This window comes from Mustela nigripes, chromosome 1 (genome assembly GCF_022355385.1).
Source record: "Mustela nigripes isolate SB6536 chromosome 1, MUSNIG.SB6536, whole genome shotgun sequence".
Lineage (NCBI taxonomy): Eukaryota > Metazoa > Chordata > Mammalia > Carnivora > Mustelidae > Mustela > Mustela nigripes.
The window spans coordinates 116,860,160-116,869,946 of record NC_081557.1 but is presented as its reverse complement, the minus strand read 5'-3'; positions in this window follow the sequence as shown (position 1 = coordinate 116,869,946).

Below are 9,787 nucleotides of genomic sequence, written 5' to 3'. Positions count from 1 at the left end.
TATGAAAATATATCAGGATATTTATGGGCTAACTTGTTCTCTCCAATTAGTAAAACACTTCATTTCTAAAATTCAGAATTTTCTCTTTAATGCCAGAAAATAATGTCCTAAATGCCTACTTCATGCTGACTTAAATTCACCACTTTTATAAGGAGAAAGAGTGCTTAAAGAACTTAACAAAAAATAACAAAGCTCTACAACTTCTTTTTTTTTTTTTAAGATTTATTTATTTCATAGGAGGGTGGGAGAGGCAGAGGGGGAGGGAAGAAGACTCTCCACTGAGTGCAGAGCCTAATATAGGGCTCAGTCTCCCAACCTGGAGATCACAACCTGAGCCAAAAACAAGAGTCAGATGTTCTTCCAATTGAGCCATCCAGGATCCCCAAAACTCTACAAGTTCTAAGCCAACTTGAATCCCCAAAGAATAATTTTTTAAAGATTCATTTATTTATTTGAAAGAAAGAGAGGACACCTGAATAGAGGGAGGGTCAGAGGGAGAGAGAGAATCTTAAGTAGACTCCATGTTAAGCATGGAGTCTTGATCTCAGAACCCTGAGATCATGATCTGAGTTAAAACCAAGGGTTGGATATTAACCAACTGAGCTATCTAGGTGCCTCTAAAATATTTTTTTAAAGTATCAAATAGAGTCACAGATCTGAAGAATACAATAACTGAGTTGAAAAACTGAGTTGAAAAACTAGAGGGGTTCAACAACACACTGGATGAAACAGAAGAAAGGATCCATGAACCCAGAGCCATTTCAGTGAAATTCATCCAATCACAGAAGAAATAGAAAGAGAAAGAAAAGCAAAATAAAGAAAGAAAAAAAAAAGAAAGAAAGAAAGGAAGAAAAGAAAAGAAGAGAAAAAAAGTGAAGTTAGATTATTTGCATTATAGGGGTGTCCAAAGAAAAGAAAGAAAAAGGGGAAAAACCTTATTTGAAGAAATAATGGCTGAAAAATTCCCTAAGCTGGAGAAGGAAACAGACATCCACCAAGAAAGCCCAAATTACCCCAAATAAGATGAACCCAAAGAGATATACACCAAGACATATTTTATTTAAAATGTCAAAAGTTAAAGGAAAAACACCTTTTTATGTGCACGGGAAACCCTGTAAGGCTTACTTCAGCAAAAATTTTATAGGTCAGAAGGAGTAGCACAATATATCCAAAGTACTGAGAGGAAAAAACTTCCAGCCAAGATATTCTACCTGGAAAAGCTATCATTTAGAATTGAAGGGAAGATAAAGAACTTTTCAGACAAAGTTAAAAGAGTTCATCACCATTGATGTTAAACAAAATTCTTTAGGCTAAAAAATAAAAGGTGTTAACTAGTAACAGGAAAACATTTGAAAGTATAAATCTCACTGATAAAGGTAAATATATAGTAAGGTAAAAATTAATCACTTAAAAAGCTAGTATTGAGGTTAAAAGACTAAACTAGTACAAATAACTATAACTACAATGGTTAATTAAGGGATACACAAGATAGAAAGTATAAAACATGATGCCGAAAACCAAAAAATGTTAGAGAGTGTAAAAATGTAGAGCTTTAGAATTCATTCAAACTTAAATTATCAATTTTAAATGGACTATAATAAATGTTATATATAATCCTCATGATAGTGATGAAGCAAAACGTATAGTAGTTACACAAAAGGTAAACTGTAAGCATACCACTATGGCCATTAAAACACAAAGGAAGAGAACAAGAGAAGAAGAAGAAATGAAGAACTACAATATAGCCAAAAAACAATGAACTAAAAGGCAACAATTACTTTAATGTATATGGACTAAATTCTCCAATAAAAAGACAAAGAGCAGATGAATGGCTGGAAGAAAAAAGCAAGCATATCTATATCCAGGTAGATATAGATATATAGATTATATAGATATAGATAGATATCCTACAGAAAACTTACTTCAGTTGTAAGGAAACACATGGACTGAAAATGAAGGGATGGAAAAATATATTCTATCCAAATGAAACAACAACAAAAAAATCTGACAAAGCTATAGTTAGATAAAATGAACTTTAAAAAATAATCTGTACAAAGAGATGAAGAAGGACATTACATACTCATACAGCAGTCAATCCAACAAAAGGTCATAACATTTGTAAATATTTACGCTTTCCTTCAACATATAAGCATCTAAATATGTGAATATTAACAGGACTAAAAAAGGTAAAAGATAGCAATACAATGGTAGAATGGAACTTTAATACTCCACTTATATCAATGGAAAGATCTTCCAGACAGATATGCAATAAGGAAACATTACCCTTAATAACAGGGTATTGGACCAGATGGACTTAACAGATATTTATAGAGCATTCCATCCAAAAGCAACTAAATACACATTCTTCTCAAGTAGACATGTAACATTCTCCAGGATACATCATAGGTTAGGTCACAGAACAAGTCTTAATAATAAATTTAAGAATACTGAAATTATATTAAGTACCATTTCTGACCATAAGGGAATGATACTAGAAATCAGTTAAAAGAAAGCTTTAAAATCCAAAAATACCTAAAAATCAAATCAAAAGAGAAATAGAAAAATACCTTGAGATAAATGAAAATGAAAACACACCAAAACTTATAAAATGCATCAAAAGCAGTTCTAAAAGGTATGTTCATAGTGGTAAATGCCTACATCAAGAAACAAGAAAAAAAAGTCACAAATTAACAATTTAACTTTACATCTAAAGGAACTAGGAAAAGAACAAATGAAGTTAAAAGTTAGTAGAAGGAAGGGATTAAAAAAGATTAGAGCATAAATATATAAAATAGAGACTAAAAATACAATAGATGAGATTAATTAAACTAAAAATTGGTTTTCTAAAATTTTTATTTAAATTCCAGTGTAGATAACATACAGTGTTAGATTAATTTCAGGTGTACAATATAGTGATTTAGCAACTCCATATATTACTCTATGCTCACCATGACAAGTGTACTCCTTAATCCCCATTGCCTATTATACATTACCCCCACCCACCTCCTCTCTGGTAATCATCAGTTTGATCTCTATAGCTAGGAGATATACTTCTGTTTCATAGTTTGTCTCTCTATGTCTCTTTCTTTTTCCCTTTGCCTATTTTTGTTTGTTTGTTTCTTAAATTTCACATATGAGTGAAATTATATGGCATTTGTCTTTCCTTCATTTGTTTTGCTTAGCATTATGCCGTCTATCTCCAACCATGTCATCGCAAAGGGCAAGGTTTCATTCTTTTTTATGGTTGAATAATAGTTCATTATGTATATATACAATATCTTATTTATCCATTTATCTATAGAACACTTGGGTTGCATCCATAATTTTGCTATCGTAAATAATGTTTCAATAAACAGGAAGGCATTATCCCTTGAATCAGTGGTTCTGTATTTTAAGGTAAATTAGTGCAATTGCTGAATCATAGGGTAACTCTATTCTTAAATTTTTGAGGAACTTATATACTGTTTTCCACAGTGGCTGCACCAGTTTAAATTCCCACCAACAGTGTAAGAGAATTTATTTTTCTCCACACTCTTGCCAACACTTGTTGTTTTTCATGTTTTTGATTTTAGCCATTCTGACAGATGTGAGTTTTATGGTTCATTATAGTTTTAATTTACATTTCCATGATAATGAGTGATGCTGAGCATCTTTTTATATGTCTGTTGGCCAACAGGATGTCTTTACTGAAGAAATGTCTGATCATTTCTTCTGCACAGGTTTTAAGAAATTGAAGATGATACAAAGAAATGAAAAGACATCCCATGCTCATGCATAGAGAGAACAAACATTGTTAAAATATCTATACTACCAAAGCAATCTATAGATTTAATGCAATCCTTATCAAAATACCAAGAGCATTTTTCACAGAACTAGAACAACAACAACAACAAAAATCTTAAAATGTACGTGGAACCACAAAGAGCTCAAATAGCCAAGTGATTTTGAAGAAGAAAGGCAAAACTGGAGGTATCACAATTCCAGACTTAAGTCATATTATGAAGCTATAGTAATCAAAACTATATGGTACTGGTACACAAACAAGTATATCAATAAAATAGAAAATCCAGAAATAAACCCACAATTATGTACTCAGTTAATCTTTGACATATCCAAAAGACAGTCTCTTCAAAATGGCACTGAGAAAACTGAGCAGCTACATACAAGAGAATGAAACGAACCACTTTCTTACATCATACACAGAAATAAATTCAAAATGGATTAAAGATATAAATGTGAGGTCTGGAACCATAAAAATCCTAGAAAAGAGCACAGGCAGTAATTTCTCTGACATTGGCCATAGCAACATTTTTTCTAGATATGTCCCCTGAGGCAAGGGAAATAAAAGCAAAAATAAACTATTGGGACTACATCAAAATAAAAAACTTCTGTACAATGAAGGAAGCAGCAAAATTAAAAGGCAACCTACTGAATGAATGAGAAAAGATGTTTGTAAATGACATATCTGATAAATGTTAATATCCAAAATATGTAAAGAATTTGTACAATTTAACACCCCAGAAGCAAATAATCCAACTAAAAGCTGTTTTTTTTTTTAAGTGTATAAACAATACTGACAGAGTCAGAGAGTTTAAAGAGCTAGACTCACCAGGAAAGAGAGAGGAGATTTAAATAAATAAACTCAAGAATCAGAGAGTTGCCTCTATAAGTGATACCACAGCAATGCAGAGGATTATAAGAAACAATATAATAACTATTTGTCAACATATATGAGTACCTGGAAGAAAAACATAAATTTTTAGAAACATACAATCTACCAAGACTGAGTCATGAAGAAACATAAAATCTGAACATACCAGTTATTAGTAAGGAGATTGAAGCAGTAATCAAAAACCTCCCTAGAAACAAAGGACCAGGACTAGATGACTTTACTACCAATTTATACCAGTAAATTCTACCAAACATTTACAGAAAGATTAGTACTAATCCTTCTCAGCTCTTTAAGAAAAAAATAAAATAATGAAAAAGAAGAAGAGGAGGAGGAAAGAATTGCAAACCCACTTATGAGGCCATAATCAGAGAAGAATGGCACACACAAAAAATTATAGGCCAATATCCCTGATGAATACATATATAATAATGTTCAACAAAATATTAACAAATCCAATTCTATAATACATTAAAAGGATCATATACAATGATTAAGTGGACTTTATTCCAGGGATGCAGAACAATAAATAATGAAATAACGTGAATGCCATATTAATAAAATGAAGAATAAAAGTTATGATTTTCTTAATAGATGCAGAAAAAAACACAACAAAACTCAACATCTATTCATGATAAAAACTCTTAAAAAACTATATATCAAGTGTATCTCAAAGCATAAAGTCTATATATCACAAGCCATCATCTAATATTATACTCAATAGTGAAAGATGAAAGCTTTTTTTCTAAGATCAGGAATGAGAGTGCCCATTTTTGCCACTTTTATTTAACATGGTATTGGAATTCATAGCCAGCACAATTAATTAAAAAAAGGAAATAAATGTAACCAAATTGGAGAGAAAAAAGTAAAACTGTCACTATTTGCAGATGACATGGCACTATATATAGAAAATTCTAAAGGCTCCACCAAAAAACTGTTATAATGAATAAATTCAGTATTGTTGCATAACACAAAATCCATATACATAAATGTGTTGTCTCTATACACTAATAACTATCAGAAAGGCATATTAAGAAAATACTTCCTTTCACAATTTTATCAAAAAGTTAAAATACTTAGCAATAAATGTAACCAAGGAGGAGAAAGACCTGTACATTGAAAACTGTAAGACATTTGATAAAAGAATTTGAAGACAAATGAATAGAAAGATACACCATTGTCATGGATTGGAAGTACTAATGTCATTAAAATGTCCATACTACCCAAAGCAATCTACAGATTTAATACAATCCATATCAAAATTCCCATGGCATTTTTCACAAAAATAGAACAAACCATATTAAAATCCGTATGCCCACAAAAGACCCCAAACAGTCAAAACAATCTTGAAAAAGAAGACTAAAGCTAGAGGCATCACACTCCTTGATTTCAAACTATACCACAAATCCACAGAATCAAAACAGAATGGAACTGGCATAAAAATAGACACATAAAGGGGCCTGTGGGTGGCTCAGTTGGTTCAGCATCTGCCTTCAGCTCATGTGTTCATTTCCAGGCCTTGGGATTGAGCCCTGCATATCTCTATCTATCTCTCTCTCAGATAAATAAATAAAATCTTAAACAAAATAGGCACATGTATCAATTGAACAGAACAGAATTGAGAAATAAATCCATGAATATATGGGCAATTAATTTATAACAAAATAGTCAAGAATATACAACGAGAAAGGGGCAGTTTCTTCAACAAATGATGTCAGGAGAACTGGGCAGTCGCATGAAAAAGAATGAAAATATACCTCTATCTTAAACATACACAAATAATTAATTCAAGATGGGTTAATGATTTGGATGTATGTTTCAAAATCATAAAACTCCTAGAGAAAAACATTGGCACTGACATCAGTATTGGTTGTGATTTTTTTGGATCTAACTCCAAAAGTAAAGGCAACAAAAGCAAAAATAAATGGGACTAAATAAAACTAAAAATGTTCTGCACAGAGAAAGAAAACATCAATAAAATGAAAAGGAAACCTGTGAAATAGGAAAAATCTATGTATAAATTATATATTTGATAAGGAGTTAATATGTAAAATATATAAAGAATTCCTATAACTCAATCACAAAAAACAATCAGATCAAAAAATATTTCAAAGAAGACATATGGATGCATGGCCAACATGTACATGAAGAGGTGCTCAACATCACTAATTATGAGGGCAATGCAAATCAAACTCACAATGATATATTACCTCATGCCTATTATAGTGGCTATTATCAAAATTACAAGAAATAAAAAGTTATTGGCAAGGACGTGGAGAAAAGGGAACCGGTAGGCACTGTGGGTAGAAATGTAAACTGGGGAAACCACTATAGGAAAAAAATGTGAATTTCCTAAAAAAAAAAATTGAAAATAGAATTTCCTTATGATCTAGCAATTCCACTTCTGGGTTTTTATCTAAAAAGAGCAAAACACTAACTTAAAAAGATGTGTTCACTTTTATGCTCATTGTAGCATTATTTACAATAACCAAGATATGGAAAAACCTAAGTGTCCATCAATGGATGAATGGATAAAGAAAAAAAATATATATATAAAATTATTTTCAACAATATGGATAGACCTTGACAGCATTACGCTGAGTAAAATGAGTCAGACAGAAATAAAGACTGTATTATCTCACTTGTATATGGAATATAAAAAAATGGCAAGAATAAAAGTTTAAAAATCAAAAACCAAGCTCATAGTTACACACAACAAATGGTAGTTGCCATAGTTGAAGGGTGGGTGAAATGAAGTGGGTCAAAAGATGCAAACCTTCAGTTACAAATCAGTAAGTCATGAGGATGTAATGTACAGCATGATCACTATACTTTATAATACTGTACTACATATTTGAAAGTTGCTAAGAAAGTAGATCTTAAAAATTCTCATCACACACACACACACATTTAAAACTATGTATGGCAACAGATGTTAACTAGATTTATTGTGGTTATTCTTTTGTAATAACAAATCATTATGTAGTACACCTGAAACTAACATAAAGTTATATGCCATTATACCCCAATTTTTAAAAATGAAGAAATTTTGCCACATTTGAAAACATAAGAATAAGAAATTGGAAATATTTGAGTATGGCAATAACAAAATGTGTGTGCTGACAATAAAGAGAGTTGGTACTGGTGAATGAGGCAAAGATACACTTAGGAATGGCCCTGGTTGTTCTATGGCCCACATTAGTTGCTAATAAATAAATATTAAAAGCTCTACAGCTAATAAATAAATAAATAAATAAATAAATAAATAAATAAATAAAACACAGCTACTCCTGCAAGAAAATGCATGTAATTATTATATAAATAGAAATTTCTATAACTCTCCTTTTTGATGTCATTCAGTATGTATCTTTTAGCACTCCGTGGAAAAGCACTACTTAACATTTTTATCTTTTGTTGTATGAAATCTGAAAAAGATATATTATAGTTAAGTGTATTATCTTATAACACTATGTAAAGTGAATTTTAAGAACTATTAATCATTTCTCTTTACAGTGGCTTCTGGGTGCTAAAAATCCTGTGTGAAATGGTCTCATTATCAAATATGCATTTTTTACTCATATTTTGACCTTCATCTTCACATTTCCATTTTAAACAATGCTATACTTTAAACTTTATAATCATCCCTATTGTGAAAAAGATGTTTCCTTCCAAAGCACTCTCATGCATAAAGTTTGTGTTCATAGAAAATACTTAATTTCTGCATTTTATTCACTTATACTATTGGAAGTTATCCAAATATTAAGACCAATTTATTAAATTGGTTATCAAACAAAATTTTTATAATATAATTATTTTGTATACTTTTTGAAGATGAAGGAAAAGCATTTTATTTCACATGTATATGTGGAAAGACAGAGATTGCTTTGATTTTTATGTAATTTACATGTATCTTTTAAAATTGACAACTATTTTTTCTTTTTTTAAAAATTTTATTTATTTATTCATGAAAGACAGAGAGAGAAAGAGAGAGACGGAGACAGACGCAGAGGGAAAAGAAGGCTTTCTGCACAGCAGAGAGCTGGTTGTAGAACTCAATCCCAGAACACTAGGATCATGACCCCAGCCAAAGTCAGCTGCTTAACCAACTGACCCACCCAAGCACATGACTAAATATTTTCTTGAAACATTATCAAGTATCTCTGCAAATATATTTGGATATCTAAATCATAATTATATTTTAATTATCTTTAAAGTAAAAAAAAAAGTAACTCAAGGATACATGCTCATTTTTAAACAATTCAGACTTCTATAGAATAAGAAATGAAAACTCCTTTTTTATCCTTAATCTCATGCTTCTTTCCAAAAGTAACAACTATTAACAGGTGGGTGTGTATCTTTTCAGTTATTGTCTCATAGATTTATATTTGTAGAGTACTTATTTTGTGTGTTCTCATACCTTTCAAAGATTAAATATTGATCTTAAGTTAACAAGGAGTATACAGTTAGAATATGTAACACTCAAACATAGAATTTGTATTTCACCAATTATGCAGTGATACATATCTTTATTTTATTCTCATATCCTGGGAGTAACATTCATTTTAATGTGAGAATGAATGTTCTCCTATACGTATCTGTAATGTAAACACAAAGTTTAGGTCTCAACGTCTTTTTATAATTGAAGAGAATGTTACATATTAATCTGTATGGATATTTTTGTCTATTTTCTGAGAGCAATCTATGGATATGCATTCTATATATACATAATTATATACTGCTCTTATTATGGAACCTCTGTTCCATACCTCTCATTTAATGGCCCATTAAAACATCTTTGCTTAACTCAATAACACTTTTGGATACTCTATTTTATTTCCAAAGGACCATGTTAAGTATATATACTGTATACCCCAGAAGTTATTTTTGTGAAAACTAGCAGCATGGTTTACACTTTTTAGAACATTTCTTTTTAGGCTCACTGTTAGGCTCTAAGAATATAGACATGGATTACTGTGTTATTTGTAATTGCTTATGTCTGACTTGTCCAAGCTGACAAAGTTATCTATTGCCCTCCTCACTTTTAACTTAATACATGATAAAACACTGTGTTGTTGTTGATTTTGTTGGAGTGTAAGGGCAATAATGATTGTCTTCTGT